The 15,158-nt window shown below is 39.7% G+C and overlaps 1 protein-coding gene across 7 annotated transcripts in view; it reads right to left on the reverse strand.

Moving 5' to 3' along the window:
• Positions 1 to 14,480, reverse strand: part of rnf220a (ring finger protein 220a) — a 204,725-nt gene extending 190,245 nt beyond the window's left edge. For 2 of the 7 annotated variants that reach the window (XM_084731970.1, XM_084731969.1), the window contains exon 1: positions 14,091 to 14,479. The gene's annotated coding sequence lies outside the window, so the exon portion shown is untranslated. Of the gene's footprint in view, positions 1 to 14,090 lie in introns of all 7 variants that reach the window. The other 5 variants (XM_084731975.1, XM_084731974.1, XM_084731972.1 and 2 more) reach the window with 4 other exon arrangements.
• Positions 14,481 to 15,158: the final 678 nt, after the last annotated feature.

The following is a 15,158-nucleotide window of genomic DNA, read 5'->3' on the forward strand; positions in this document are numbered from 1 at the left end:
ACTCCCTGGGAAATGAAAGGAGAAAATCTTTTATAGCTATCAGCTGTCCACAACACTCATTCAAATCAATTTCCAAACCTGATCTCGGCTTTGGCACGCTCCCCCGCCTCCCACACACACACACGCACACACACACCCACACCGACAACTGCCAAGAGGAAGGAGAGAGCAGAGAGGGCCCAGAGACAGAGAGAGATGGGGAGATGTGAGATGTTTTACATTACCGCAAATGTACAGTAGACTAGTGTGGAGTGTTGAGAACGGCTTACGCTAACACGCCTCTGGTCTGGACAGATGCCACAGAGTCACATTACACAGCTCTCCTCCTCCACCACCTCCTCTTTTCACCCTCTCCTCCCTACCTACCGCAATCCATCCTGGAAATAGCACCTTGAAAACGTAGCCATGACAAAACTCCTGTCTTTCTTTCTTTCTCTCCATCCCTCTCTCTGTCTATCAGTTTAACCGTCTCCTCCTCCTCTCTGTCTTTCTCACTTTCTCGGCTGGTGTCCTCCCTCTGTTCACGCTGTATATCAGATCACGCTTTCTCCTGTATAACCTCTAAAGTAGGAGTGTGTCTGAGGTGTTGATAGCGAGGTAATACACTGATAAGTACCGGGATATTTCAATTTTATTATCATTACCCAGTAGGCCGAGGGGGTGGCGAGTGAAGGGCCGCCAATGTGAAGCAGCCAATCCAATAAGAGGACACTGGATATTCCCTTACAGGCTGCAACAGGAGAGGAAAGGAGAGGAAAGAAGAGTAAAGGAAAGGAAATGAGAGGATGGAAGAGGTTAGGAAACCTGGAGAGGAAAAAGAAGAGGAAGAAGGAGATGGGACAAAACAATGTCAAGAGAGAAAACGAGCAAAGAATAGAAAGGAGAAAAGAAAAGGTGAGGAGATAAAACAAGAGTAAAAGACAGGCTAGGAAACGAGGAGCAGAGAGGAAAAAGAAAAAAGAAAATAGATGAGGAAAGGAAACAAGAGAGGTGATGAAACAAGAGGCATGGAGGGGCAAGGAAATGAGGAGAGGAAATAAGGAGAGGAGAAAATAAGAGGGTGTGACATCAGAGCGAAGGGTACAAATCTCATGTCCCTGGGTGATTGACACAAGCTGGCTGCCTTCTGGCCTGGTGGTCTTGTGTGCATATGTGTGAACACACACATGCCAACACACACTTACACGTGTGTGTGCGTGATGAGGCCTCTAGAAAGTGATACCAAGGAGCCCTTCAGCTGTCTCTCCACATTTAACTTTGGTATGGAAGCTTTGAAATGTTAAAAATATTATTCTTATGTGTGATTACAATAAATTCTTTTTGTAATGTCACACTAATAGAAGTGTCATAACGCTGCTTAAAGTCAGTGATGTTTTCCACCGCATCTCTAAAACAACAATCATAATTCCAGATGGCATACACCTATGCATATCATCAATATACAAGAGCAATTACATCTAACGCACACGCGCATAATGTCAGTCGGTGCCACTTACAATCCCATTTGCCACTGAGGGATACCACCCACACATTGTCTGACACAGGGTATATGCATTTTATAATAGAAAATGTCACAGGGGAACATTTACCACGCTGTCATAATTTGATTACAGTGTGCAAGAATGATACAGCTGTCGGAGCGATATTAAATACAAACAGCCGAGGAGGGCTTTTCACGTCAAATCTGCACTTTAAGTGACAATGTTATACCAGTCGGTGAAATTGCGGTGTCAACAACAATGTGCTTTAACATCATTCTGAGGGGAAATTTCACTCAGGAAATATGAGCTACTGAGAGGGGGGCTGCGGGAGAAGTCACAGATCCTGTGTGAAATAATTGGTAAATGTGGTCATAAACATTATTATTGTTCTTTAAAAATAATGACAGAATGTTATTTGCTTGTTTGAGAGCTCAAAAACAAAATTTCAGGGGTTGGAGACATTTTGACTGTGGAATTATTGTTTTAAAATATGACTTTATATTATATCAATCAATCAATATCCTCTCAAGATTCTGGATATTGTAATATAGTGACAGTCCTATGGCAGAAGTGTTGTTTTTTTTTTCTGACCTGAATTACTGCGTTACAGTAAAGTGATGTAATTTTCTGAATTTCCCAGGCTGCCCCGGCTGTTCTGTTATACCCACTTATACCCACTTGGTTCTTATATCCACATTACCAGAGGTGGCAAAGGTACACACATTCTTTACTCAGGTAGAAGTGCAGACATTTGTTTAAAGAAAGACTTTGGTAGAAGAAACACTGATCAACTTTATTCAAGTAAAAGTAAAAAGTGCAGGCCCTGAAAAGTATTCAAAATATAAAGGTTAAAAGTCACAATCTGAAGGACGTCTATCGACAGTTTCTGTGCAAAGCTAACTCTTTTTTTCTCTCCTCTTCTGTGCAAACCTCACCTTTCTCTGCGAGTCTCCCTCTCATTTGCATTGTCTTTGTCTTTACATCTTTTAGGTCATTCTTGTCTTGTTATGTCTTTTATGCAGTTCTCATCTTGTAACATCTTTCATGTTGTTTTTATCTCGTTACGTCTTTTACGTTCTTGTCGGGTTACTTCTTTTACGTCATTCTCATCTTGTGCTGTTTTTTTCATAATTTTCATCATTGCGTCTTTTACGTCATTCTTGTCTTGTGATATTTTTTTCTTAATTTTCATCTTGTTGCTTTTTTTTAACGTAATTGTTGTCTTGTTAAATCTTTTATGTTGTTCTCGTCTTATTGCATCTTTGACTTCATTCTTGTCTTGTTACGTCCGTTTGTGCTTGTGCCTGATGTTCACTGATAGATACGCCAAAGAATCATCTTTTCCATGTGTTATTGTCCCATTTAGGTTAAAATCAGTCTTAATTTTGGGAAGATGGTCTGAAATGACGCAAAATAAAAATTATCAATAGTTCTCCTCAAATGCCTCAAAACTAAAGAAACAAGCCTGTTATGAAAATGTAAGGAGTAGAAAATACAGATATCTGTCTTAAAATGTGGGGAGTAAAAGTAAAAAGTTGTCAAAAAAAACAGATACAGATAACTGAAAACTCTACAAATTAAGAATCTGTACTTTGTTTGTTCCCACCTCTGCACTTAAATGATGATTATTTATTAAAAATCTCACTGAGTTAATCTGAAAGTATCAATAGTCATCCCTAGAATAAAGGCACAGTATTAATAAATATAAAAAAAAATCAATATATTGAGGTACTTGTTCAAAAATATTGTGTCATTTGATTTTGTGCATGTGTCCCAGCCTTATATTAGACCTCTAATGATGAGAATGATGATGGTTTTCAAATAGTTATTACATAAACTAGAATAAAATATTTTATCATCCTCACTGTCCTCCATGTTACAGTGGATTCTTCCTTTGATCGAGAAGTGGAGAAAAGCAACATGAGCAGTTCTGAGTGTCAGGATCAGAAGATTGAAAGGGAAAATGGGATCCAAATAACTACACTGTGACAAAGAGCGCCCGTCTTATCGAAGCCTTCCTTTTTGTTGACTGGTTGGAATAAATATTTTTCTCGCATGGCTGGTTTGAGTGTGTAACCAACGCTTCTGCTGTTCCAACACGGTGCTGAAACTTGTCACATCGAGTTTTCCAGTGTGTCTGCTGAGTTTTAGAGAGGAACGAAGAGGAATCCAATTTTTGTTATAAAAATGTCTTGTCGACTGTGACATGGTGTGTGTACGCACACGTCTGTGTATGTGTGTGTGTGTGTGTGTGACTGCTGAGACTGTCGGGAAGCAAAGCAGCATAAGTTTTTTTTTTTCTTTTTTTTTTTTTTCTAATGGAGACGGAGAGAAAAGCAGTCAAAACCGCAGGCCTGTCTGAATGTGTGTGTATGTGTGTGTGTGAGCACACGCTTCCTGGTCCATGGGTATATTTAGAGATTGTTGACAAGCGTGAAAGTGCCACTCTTACATTTTATTACAAGACAGGCCAAGCTGTGTCATTCATCTCATCTCTCTGGTGAACACACACAATCACTCACACACCACATCATGTAGAGACAATTTGAAGACTCTGAAGGATAAAACACCTTGAAAAACACACAATACAGCATATTATAACTTGATGCACCATAGAACTAAACTGACCTGAATGCATGCAAATTTATCTAAATGCATGCTTCCATAATTAAGTTTAGTATTTAACGAGGAACAGTCTAAAGTATGTCATGTAACAGACCAAACCAAACTCTCCTGAGAACAAAATGTTCATGTTCACAGCCCTGAAACTCCAGTTAAAATTTACAGCCTCTAACGTCTACCCTCAGCCTCTGCCATCCTTCTACTCTATACTTCTCTCTCTCGCTGCTCTTCACCCTACCCTGAAAGCCTTGGCACATCTTATTTTAGGGTAATTACAGCATTGTACATTTCAACCACCATAAAAATCAACCATATAAACATTTTACAGGAAACTATCAACCCCATGGACTATCATCAGAGCAAAATAAACTAATACAGGTGCCACATTTCAGCTAGAAACAATAAATATCATTTTTATTATTGAAAAACTATTATTTTATCTTAAAAGCAGCCATTTTCAAAGATGTAACATCCCTAAATATAACAGCAACATGCAACTATGCCACTCAAAGATGTCAAACTATCATGAAATAAGGCCTTTTTTTTAAGTGTTGGGACATTTTTTGGAAAATACAATAAGTAGAGCCTAAGACTTGGAAAATTTGTCAGCAACCACAAAAGACAATTTTTGCAAATGTGAAGACACATGTTTTCACTAGACAGCTTGGTAGTGAATATGCATATCACTGCAGCTCACATGCATGACATAACTAAAACAAAACACTCCCAAAAACTAAATACTTTGCTAAAATGAATATAAACACAAACATATCTACAGAAATTAAAGGCTTGTTTTGTTTTCCTGGATTGGTTTGGTCTTTAAAATGGAAAAAATTACATTTTTCATACCCCGCAGAGTATACCAGACCATTCCACCAGCCAAAAGACAAAGAAAACACTGCTATTTAAAAACCCTGCTGTCAGATATTAAATATTTGCCGCCATGACACAAGCAGAGAAGGAAACAGAGAAAGTAAACCGCCTGTCTGCACTGTGTCTGTGTGTGTGCGTGCGTGTTTTTTAACATAAAAAGCGTGCGCACAGGTCCACTCTGTATTCCAGACAGGCTGCGGTGTTTGTGCTTGTGCATCAGTAGGTGTGTGCCTGCGTGTGTGTTTGCTGATGTCCGAAGCAACAGTCGATACTATTGAAATCTACTCATTCATGTCTGGCCATGAGGCAAAGCTCAAATGTCCTTGTGAATAAGAATCACACCCATCTATCTCGCCCCTCTTCTCTCTCATATTATTTGTCCTTGTCTTTCCTTTCAGCTGTAAAACCCTAATTTTGTTTCCAAATGCCTTTCAAATATCCAATCTCATGTTTCTTTTCTTTTTCTGCCTTTCTTTCTTTCGCCCGCTCTGATATGAAATCTGTAACCAGGTTATTCGCCTCAGTCAGCAGCTGCAGCAGTTAACAGGAGATACAAGCATCAGCAGTGGGAAAAAATATATTACAGTAAGATTTAATAATATACAGACGCACACATCATCCTGAGGTGGATAATGACACTTGGGCAATATTCAGCAACAAAATCAATAAGGATTGGACAAGCTTGTGCAAGCGAACATGCAAGCTTTGTGCAGCAGTCAACTAACAATAAATATGTTTTGGAGAGTGTGTTATTTAACAACAAATACTTCAACTAATTTGGGTTTTTTGAATGCAGAAAAAAAGAGACGAGGGACAATCTCTCTTTCCTCGACTCTCTCTGTGACATTCATGCAAGAGGATTTACTTCTCAAATAAGCCTTTGTGATTTCCGAGACAGAGTCATGGCCGGCGGACAAAAAATCATTCTGGAAGTCGGCCCTGACCTGTGGCAGGGATTTCTATTCATGGCAGCACCAGTGAGGCCCGGTTCAGCCGGGCCAGCTAATTCCTGGTACAGACAAGGCTAAATGGGAAAAGCACACCGTTCCATTGCTCAATAGATTACCAGCCACAAAGTGTATTTTTGGATCATTGGTAAACCAAATCTCTGCATCTATTTATTTTTTCTTTTTGTTTCCCTGAAATGATGTTAAATAGACCTTTTCTGACAGACTGGGCTGCTGTCAGGTGCAGCAGTGTCAGTCTGTACTCTGGATAAGGACATATTTTTGTATTTCAATGAATTTTACAGTTTTTCTGGTTAAAGGTAGAGCAACAATTACTCAGTTATTCATTAAGTTGATAAATGATAATGGATTAATAGTCAGTCGTTTTTCAAAAAAAAATGACAAACATTTGCTGGTTCCACCTTTTAATAATGTAAGAATTTGCTGCTCTTCTTTGCCATTTATGACAGTAAAATGAAGAGTCTGGGTTTTGGACTGTTGGTTGAACAAAAGAAGCAATTTGAAGATGCCAATTTGGGCTCTGGGAAACTGTCATAAAAAGTGAGAAGTTTTGATATATTATAGACTAAACAATAATCTAATTATCTAATTATTCGATAATGGAAAATAATTGTTAGTTGCAGCCCTAGTTAAAATAGTCCAAAAATATCAATTTATAATCACAGAATGCAGTTTGAAATTACTTTACATTGCTTAATTTCTAACAGAGGCCTTCCCTCTCTACTTCAAATAAAACATTTTATGTGCTTGATTTATGTTTCAATGGAAGCTGGAACACTGAGCTTAAGAGAAACCAGAAAAGACATGCTCTCAAAAAGCTGACAATCTGCTCTCATACCTCATAGTTATCGGTTTCTGTTGAAGTCATAATACTTCACTTTTGGCTTGCCTGAGACCAGACATGCACTCACAAAAACCTTCTAAGCCTGATGGACGACGCCGGAGTCTCTCTGCTGACCGACAGGTGACAGAGCTGTCTGTCCTGTCCTGCAGCAGTGTGACTGAGTGTGTGTGTGTGGCACCGGCCGCCCTGCTATGACTCTTTATTGCTGTGCTGAGCCGGCGTGTACAACAGCAGCCACTAATCTAGCTGGCTGGCAGGCAGACAGGCGGCTGGCCGGACCGGTTTGTACTACAGGCTGCTTGCAAGTGCAAGCCAATTAGTTCAAGTTTAACAAGGAAAAACTGCTGCCAGGTACACTGTTTCTACTCCCAGATCTCACTCTAATAATCCTCTATCGTAGAGTTAATAATGATAACGAGAACAATGAGAAACGTGTTTGATGCCTGCCGGGAAATGATGTGTTCTGCTCTGCACAGAGGCCAGAGGTCAGAGACACAGCAGCAGCAGCAGCATGGAGCTGGGGAGGAGGATTCTCGACCAACAACCAAATCTTTATGTTAACTTATCAAAAAGCTGCTAAGCATACACAGTGGATATCAAACTACTTGTGTGTGGACATGCAGATGCATGAAAGGTGTGTGTTGGTGAGATCAGGCTGCCTGTCTCAGTCTCGCCTCTTGCCTGGATGCCCGGCTGGCTGCACAGAGAAAAATGATAAGTAGGCTACACAAATACCGCCTGTCTGCAATCGATGGACGCAAATGCACCAACAGTGTCTTCTGGGGAGGTGTTGCGAAGGGAGGAAGGGGGGTGAATATTAGCTTATTTTCCAAGCAGGGAGCTCGTGATACGAGCTCTCGGTGTAATTGACGAATCGGGGGGGAAACCTGAGAGAGATATGATGTGGCGGGGAGGGGAGGGGGCAAAGACACAGAGAGAAAGAGACACGGAGCAATATGGAGAATAGAAAGTATCTGACATCCGACACAACTCCTCTCCCACCCCCATTAGGCTAATTCTTTGACTTTCTCTTGTTGCCGATAGCGTCTCCAAGTGATATTTCCCCCTCTAACGGCATTACCAGTGGCTGCCTTCTCCAATGCAATCAAACCATTAAACACAGAGCTGCATCCCCCTGCATGGAGTGATTTCCTTCCAATAGAGAACGACTGGACACAAGCTACTCCCCTTTCCTGTCATCAATAAAAGGAATCATTGGGTCTGCATGCATATTTGCAGGAAGAGGAGAAAATTCATTCTTATTTATTTAGTTTGTTTGAAATAATTATCTCATTACTATCAAAGCTCATGCTTTTTTTTTTGTATTTGCACATACTTCATAAAATATGACAGGAGATTGTGATTCTTAACATGATTTAATGTTGCTTCACTAGCCACTAAAATATGGATAAATCTCACTGATTCACATTTAAATGACTTTCATTAATCAAACATAAAATGTCCATATTCCTAAAAACATACATTACCACTTTATAACAAGACTACCCTTATAAATTATTTGATTATTAATTAGGTTATAAGCACTTTATAAATCATGAATAAACTTACAAACAAGTTATAACAGTTTTATTACATCAATGTGGACTCACTATTTGGGAAGATCCAGTTACTGTTTACTACTAATTATTGTTGTTAATGAGTTACTAACATTTATATTTTGCCTTACTGTGAGCTGTATGATAAAATGTAAAATACACCACCATTGATGAATGATTTTTTACCATTTCTAATTGACAAAAGGTAGCTTAAAACACAGTGCAGGCTGAAAATGTCAAGGTAAACAATATTGCCAAAGCCTTAGTGCAAGACTCTGGTAATCTGACATGTTCATCTAATGCCAAATGAAACTTTTTAACTTTGAAAACATGCTGAGGGTGGTTCAATATTAGTAACTTATGAAGCTGACAAGTACAAATGCTGCTGATAGGGAAGACAAAGTAAGCTCAGTAAGCAATGAGATCCGAGGCTTCACAGTACAGATAAATATGTGCTCACTATTTGGCAAGCAACAGGTCACTGTTGCCCTTTTTTGATCTATTGTGTTATAACAGCTTATTAATGACTTATCAAGTGTTTACAACCTAATTAATGATCAAAGTTTAAATCATTTATAAGGTTAGTCTTACTGTAAAGTGCTAGTGTGTGTTCTTAAGAAAACAGGCATTTTATACAGTTTTGTTTTTATTGCTTGATAAATTAAAGTAATTTAAATGTGAATGAGTGACATTTGTCCAGGATTTTATTGGCTATATAAGCTGTATTAAGTCTTATTTTATTGCATTGTATTGTATTAGTGAAAGCAAACAAACTAATATAATGAGCAGAATGCATTTTAAGTATTAGACAAGAAGGCGGTGGAGTGTGAAAAATATTAAATAAAAACTTTCCACACGCAATATTGGACAAATCAATCATAATCGCCCCAAAACACAATCTGCGTTGCGGACAGGCTGCAATTTCCAGTGAGGGAAAAAACATTTGGTTGGTTTGATAAGCGCGACAGGCCTACAATATCCAGCCATTAAATGATTGCATCCGGCTCTTCGCGCTTAATTATGGTGATTATAAGAGCGATAACGAGACAACAATAACACAAAGTTTTAGGATGCAGAGCGCGGCGCGCAGGACGCGTTTTCTCTCCGAGGGGGCCCCGCTCCTCTCTGCGTGTTCAAACACTTGTTATTTACCGGCGACGCGTTTATTTCAATTACCCATCTGCATGTCAAATTAGCTCTCCTATGTAGTGTTTATTAGCACAACAAAAATAATAAAACACACAGAGAGGAGGTGGAGGGAGAGGAAGGGAGGAGGTGATGAAGAAAAAAAGGGTGGGGGGTGGAGGCTGAAGGAGTGGAGAAGGAGTTGCTTCTGCTTTTAATAAAGAATGAGGAATTAGTGCATATTGATAGGACTTAATAGACCGAGGGGGGTCATCAAACTAGTCGCGACTGAGCGATCCACGGTTAATTTACTATCAGTGTCATGTTATGGGAGAGAGGAGAGAGGAGGGGGGGAGGCGAGGTGTTAATGTGCGCGTCGTGACGCATTAATACTCCCAAATATAAGAAGTGTTCTTTTTTGGATGAGAATACGCAGGTGAAATAGACAGTAATTTATAGTATATTTCTTCCAGTAAGTTGTTCAGTCAGAAAGAAAAATATGTAGGAGGTGAGACATCGTTTGCAACAAAAGTTGCATCCTCTTCTTTCTTCTAAATTCTTGATTGCTCTCCTGTTCTCCCTCAGAGAGGCGGCGGTGAATAAAACTGAGTGAGCAGCGTAAATCCACACCCATTAAAAGAAAAAAAAAAAACACTTTTGCTTTTAATTCTCTCATAAAACATCCACACGTGATGAATATGATTTTGAAGCTGCTCACCAGCTACTTAAAAGTGATACTTGAGTGGTTTTCCTGATAATTAAACAGGTGGAAGGATTTTTTTTCTTTTCTTTTTTTCTTTTTTTTTTTTGTTTCGGATCCAAATTAAAATAAACTTCTCTCCCTGCGGCCATCGATCCGGAGGAGAGGTGTGAAATGGACATTAATTTTAGTTCACTTCTCGCTGCGCAAAGGAGGGCAGCAAGAGAGATCAATGGCGAGCAATAACAGCTGACTGCTGAGAGAGAGCAAGAGAAGGGTGGGGAAGGAGGGGGTGAGAATCGAAAACGCTGACAAATAAATCATCTTTTGCTACTTTTCCTCCAACCTCGACACTTTTTTTTTCTCTTCTTTGCGCCTACGGATTATTCCTTTGGGAAGAGAGGAGACAGAGGGGGGGAGAGGATGAGGCCTAAACGAATAACTGAGAAATATAAACGGACCGCACATATTCTGTGATTTAAAATTAAACACCAAAGTTATAACATTTAATTTAGTCGAGAAAACAAATCTGCAGAATTCGGCTTGTGTTGTTTCATTCAAAAATAATTTCTTTCATATTTCTGACTGAAAATGCATAATAATGATTGTGTGTAATCCCACAGCTCGGAGACACAGAATCTGAATTAATACCAATTACTCACATAAAAACTTACGATTAAAACAACCAAAAGTTACAGTTAAAATCTGACTTTCATACAAACATAACTGTAAAAATATCAGACTTTCGTATCGCTTTTAAATGTGGATGTAAAACAGCACAAGCGGCGGCCTATAATAAATCACTGAGGTCTGCAAACTGAAGCGAATAATAATAAAATGATACAGAAAGTGACAGGACGGTGCATCACTCCGGCTGACAGCATTTTACAATAAAGCACGTTTAAATAGACAAAAAATGAAATCATGCATGAGAAAAAAGATGCTTTAAAAACTCTTTTAATATTTCTTAATTAAAAGGACATTTTGGTTAAATGATATATCAAATATTACATTTTTAAATGATTGTTTAAATACATTTTTAACCCTTAATAATAAGCGATGTAACTGAAATCAATCGCTCTGAATGTCTCATTAACATGTCATTAAAAATATAAGAATTAAACAGTCATTAGGGGATGTTTTATAAAACCACCTTCCTGTGTGTAAACTGGAGAAATACATCAAATAAATCTGCTAAAGTAATCATAAAAATTATTAATCATAATTAATGTATTTAATTGTATCTATAATATATGGAGAAATGTGCTTTGTAGACTTTAATGGAGCAATGACGTGTCTAATATATAGATAATTACAGTAGATAATTACAGGAAAAAATGCAAGTGCTTTCTTTTCTTTAATTGTGTTAATAAAAATCTGCTACAAATTAAAACTTTCTTTGTCACCTGAATCAAAAAGCATTCTGTGTCTGCTGTGTATGATGCCATTTTAACATGCTGAAAAGACAGTGTTTTCTGTTCCTTCACAGTTTTCCACTTTTAAAAGATCATTATTGCTTCCTAATGTGTGTGGCTGGAAAATGAAAAAGCTCGGCTGGTCGTTACAAGTCAGGGCTGGTTGATCTGACAATCAATAAAATCAATTTGAAAGGATTCATCACGCTGCCTTCATTGCATCTGGATTTCTGATTTTTTTTGAGGAACTACATATAATTCAGTCCTCACAGTGCGGTGAGTTCAATGACCCGCCTCGGGCGCACCTTCGCTCCAAAAGTGTGTTTTTACGCGCTATTTATTGCTGGCACTGAAAGGACTTTTCAACTTGGAAATTACTACTAATAGCTCTACTGCATTTTTTTTCTCCCACACTACTAATTTTATTATTCCCTGTTCTGAGTGCTGCGGCAATGCGCGCTGATTCAGGCGCGTAAGCGACGTCGGATCACTTGTTTGCTTCAGTGAGTCTCAGTTTTGTTGTTAAAAAACGGCACGGGTGTGATTAAGACAAGAATAGAACACGAGCAAAGGAATAAAGGAGTGAGAACAAATTAATGTATTCCCTCTGACTATAAAAGATGAAAAGTTGTGTGTCCGGAGAAACTGAAAGAAAAGAGCTGACTCTGTTTTGGACAACTGTATAATCCTTTTTAAGTGCCTTTTTTTAAAGTAGTCACTGCATCCTAAAGGAAGAAACTAGAAGAAACGGAAATTTCTTGACAAGCAATAAAAAGAAAGTCAATCTCATCCAGGTATTTCTTTGTGAGGCCGTCACTCGAAATACAATGTTTAACTTATGAATTAAAAAATTAAAACAAATAAAATGTGACTTAATGACCCTACAATAATATTCAGAATATGATAAGCAACACAAAAAATAGAAAGAAAAACACACCAACTTTTATTATAAAAAAAGTGTGGGTTATTTGCCAAAAATGACACAAAATAAACCCGACTTCTGTTAAAGGTGATAATTCTTTCTTGGTCAGACACGATAAAATGCCGAAAATGTGAACGTTGTATCCGGTAGTACCGACGCAGCAGCAGCGGGACCTGGCGCTTGGGGGAAGCCGACTTTGGCTCGCTGTGCACGGCCATGAGACAGGGAGGCCCCCGGGACTTCCTCTGGCTGGTCGCTGCTTATTTGGGGGGAGGATGTAAATTATAGTGGCTCCCTAGTTAACAGGTGTTTCCCAACTGTGTGTAGGCCTGTGTGTGCATGTGTGTATGCACGTGCACGCGCATGCTACGCAGCCTTCTTTTTGAATTCATGCCGTCTGTTTCTCTTTGAGAGAAACTCAGAATAATTTGTTGCATATTTAGGAGGACTTGTATTCGCACGCTTACAGGGGGAGGGTTTCCTTCACTTTCCCCACTTTTTTTTTTTTTTTTACTTCAGTTGCTACTTTGCTTGTTTTTGTTTGCGATTTTTTATTGCTACAATAATAACTGATTGAACAAAAAAGAAGTCTAAAATCAATAGATTAAGATGCAAATTATTGTCTGAAGATTAGTAATCGAATTATTAGTGAATGGGTTGTGGTCCAGGAGTCATTCAGAAATGTCTAAAATCTATGCAAGTGTTTGATTAAAATCTGTCTCATCAGAGACTTTATTGGACCACAAATGACGGGGCCAATATGATGCCGTTTAATCCACATGCCCTCATCATTATGAGCGCTTTAGTAACTTTCACTGAAAAGCAGCGATAGAATGATTCAGTGAGTTCTAGCCATTGCTTTCTTCAAGCGAGGAACTAAAACTCATCTTTTAAATAAAAAGATCCACTGCAGGCCTGCTGTTTAATGATTACCGAGGATGTGGCGGATAAGGATGGGAAAAGATCTCTGGAGCTCTGCAAAAATAATAAAGATCACAGTGGAAGTCTGTCAGAATTTGTTTGTATTTCTAATTCTTTTACTGGAATGTTTAAGGATAATTAACTAATTATGAAAAGACAAGCAGCCTTCCTATTAAGCTAAAACAAAATCAATATCTAGAATAGCAAAAAGTTAAAGTATTGGCCGCAGTGTGTGGCCATGAAGTACACTTGTAATGTTCTGTTGTGTGTTGATGCTAATGTATGCGTAATGACACTGTCACGCGCACTGTCCTGAAACAAGTGTTTTCAAGAAGACACGTTCTTGTTTGGGAACCTGGCACGCGCGTGCACACACGCTTAACAGACACTAACAGATAGAAATGTATACACGCGCACACGCGTAAAAGTCCGTGTCCAAACGGTGACAGACCTGCCGTGACTTTTCCTCACTATATATATTTTTTTCACGCGTGGAAACGCCGCCGCGCACGGCGACAATCCCCGAGAAAGTTGCTGAAACGACTCGAAATCCGCTTCAGAGCAGAAAGAAGCGGCGGAACGCGAAACAGGCGTGGAAACACAAACTGTATGAGCTTCAAACCAACAACAACAAGGAGAAGAAACACAGTCAGTGTTACTCACCTCGCCGTGGCACAATCCGCTTCTCCTGCAGACGACTCCTCGGTTTCCGGCTTCTTTTTTTTATCCTCACAACAAACGGAAAACTTTTTTGTGCGGAGTGGGAATCTCAGCGGCACACTGGCCCCTCTAGCTCCTGCGCAGCAGCAGCGGAGATAACGGGAGGCGCTTTGTGGAAGCAAAAGTAGTTAACACCTCCCTGTTAGGTTAGCACAGCGCAGCCAGAGAGACAGAGCGAGGGAGAGGGGGAGAGAGAGAGGCTGAGTTTCCACAGGCACACAGTGTAGAGTGGGTATCAACACCGAGAGGGACGATCAGTGATCAGTGAGAGGACAGAGGAGTGCAGCCGGGGAGGCAGCGCAGGATCGCAGAGACGGTGGCAGGCAGTGGTGGTGGTGTGAGGGGATGGATGGAGGAAGGGGGGGAGGGAGTGGTGGGGGTCTCACAGTGTTCAACAGCGACGTGTGTGAGGCTGGAGCTGGGCTGCGCGAGGCTGAGCGGGGAGTGTGGGGGTGGATGGGGGGGGGGGGGGGGTGGAGGGGAGGGAGGGAGGGGTGTCCAGAGCGCTCCGAGGTGCAGTGCTGCCGCGCAGCGCTCAATGACTGACAGACACACAGACACAGACAGCACCTCTCCGCCTTTGCTGGGTTAAAACACACTTTAATTTCATTATTATCACTTTTTTTTTCGTTGTTTAAATGTGAGGGGTTTTTCAGCTCTCTGGACATCAAACTGATCTCAAACTCCAAAATATGGGACTGCGTTCTTTCTCGCCTGAAACGAGTGTGGATCCCTCAGTTTCCTCTCTTGAAGATCAGCACACCGGACAGTGTTCAGATCCAACATTTATAGAATTCTTCTACAAGATAAAATCAATAATACCAATATTCCTGCCGTACCAGTCCAGCATACCAAAATTTTAGTTTTATTTCTCTTACTTCTTAACTGATGAGTAATTACGAGGAAATTAGAGAAAAAAAATAAGTTTTAAAGCTACTACGAGGAACTTTCACATTGTGTTGATTTTGGGATCCTCTGTGAAAAAAAAGTATTAGTTTTTCCGCGCCATGA

This window comes from Lutjanus erythropterus, chromosome 12 (assembly GCF_056507025.1).
Source record: "Lutjanus erythropterus isolate fLutEry1 chromosome 12, fLutEry1.hap2, whole genome shotgun sequence".
Lineage (NCBI taxonomy): Eukaryota > Metazoa > Chordata > Actinopteri > Lutjaniformes > Lutjanidae > Lutjanus > Lutjanus erythropterus.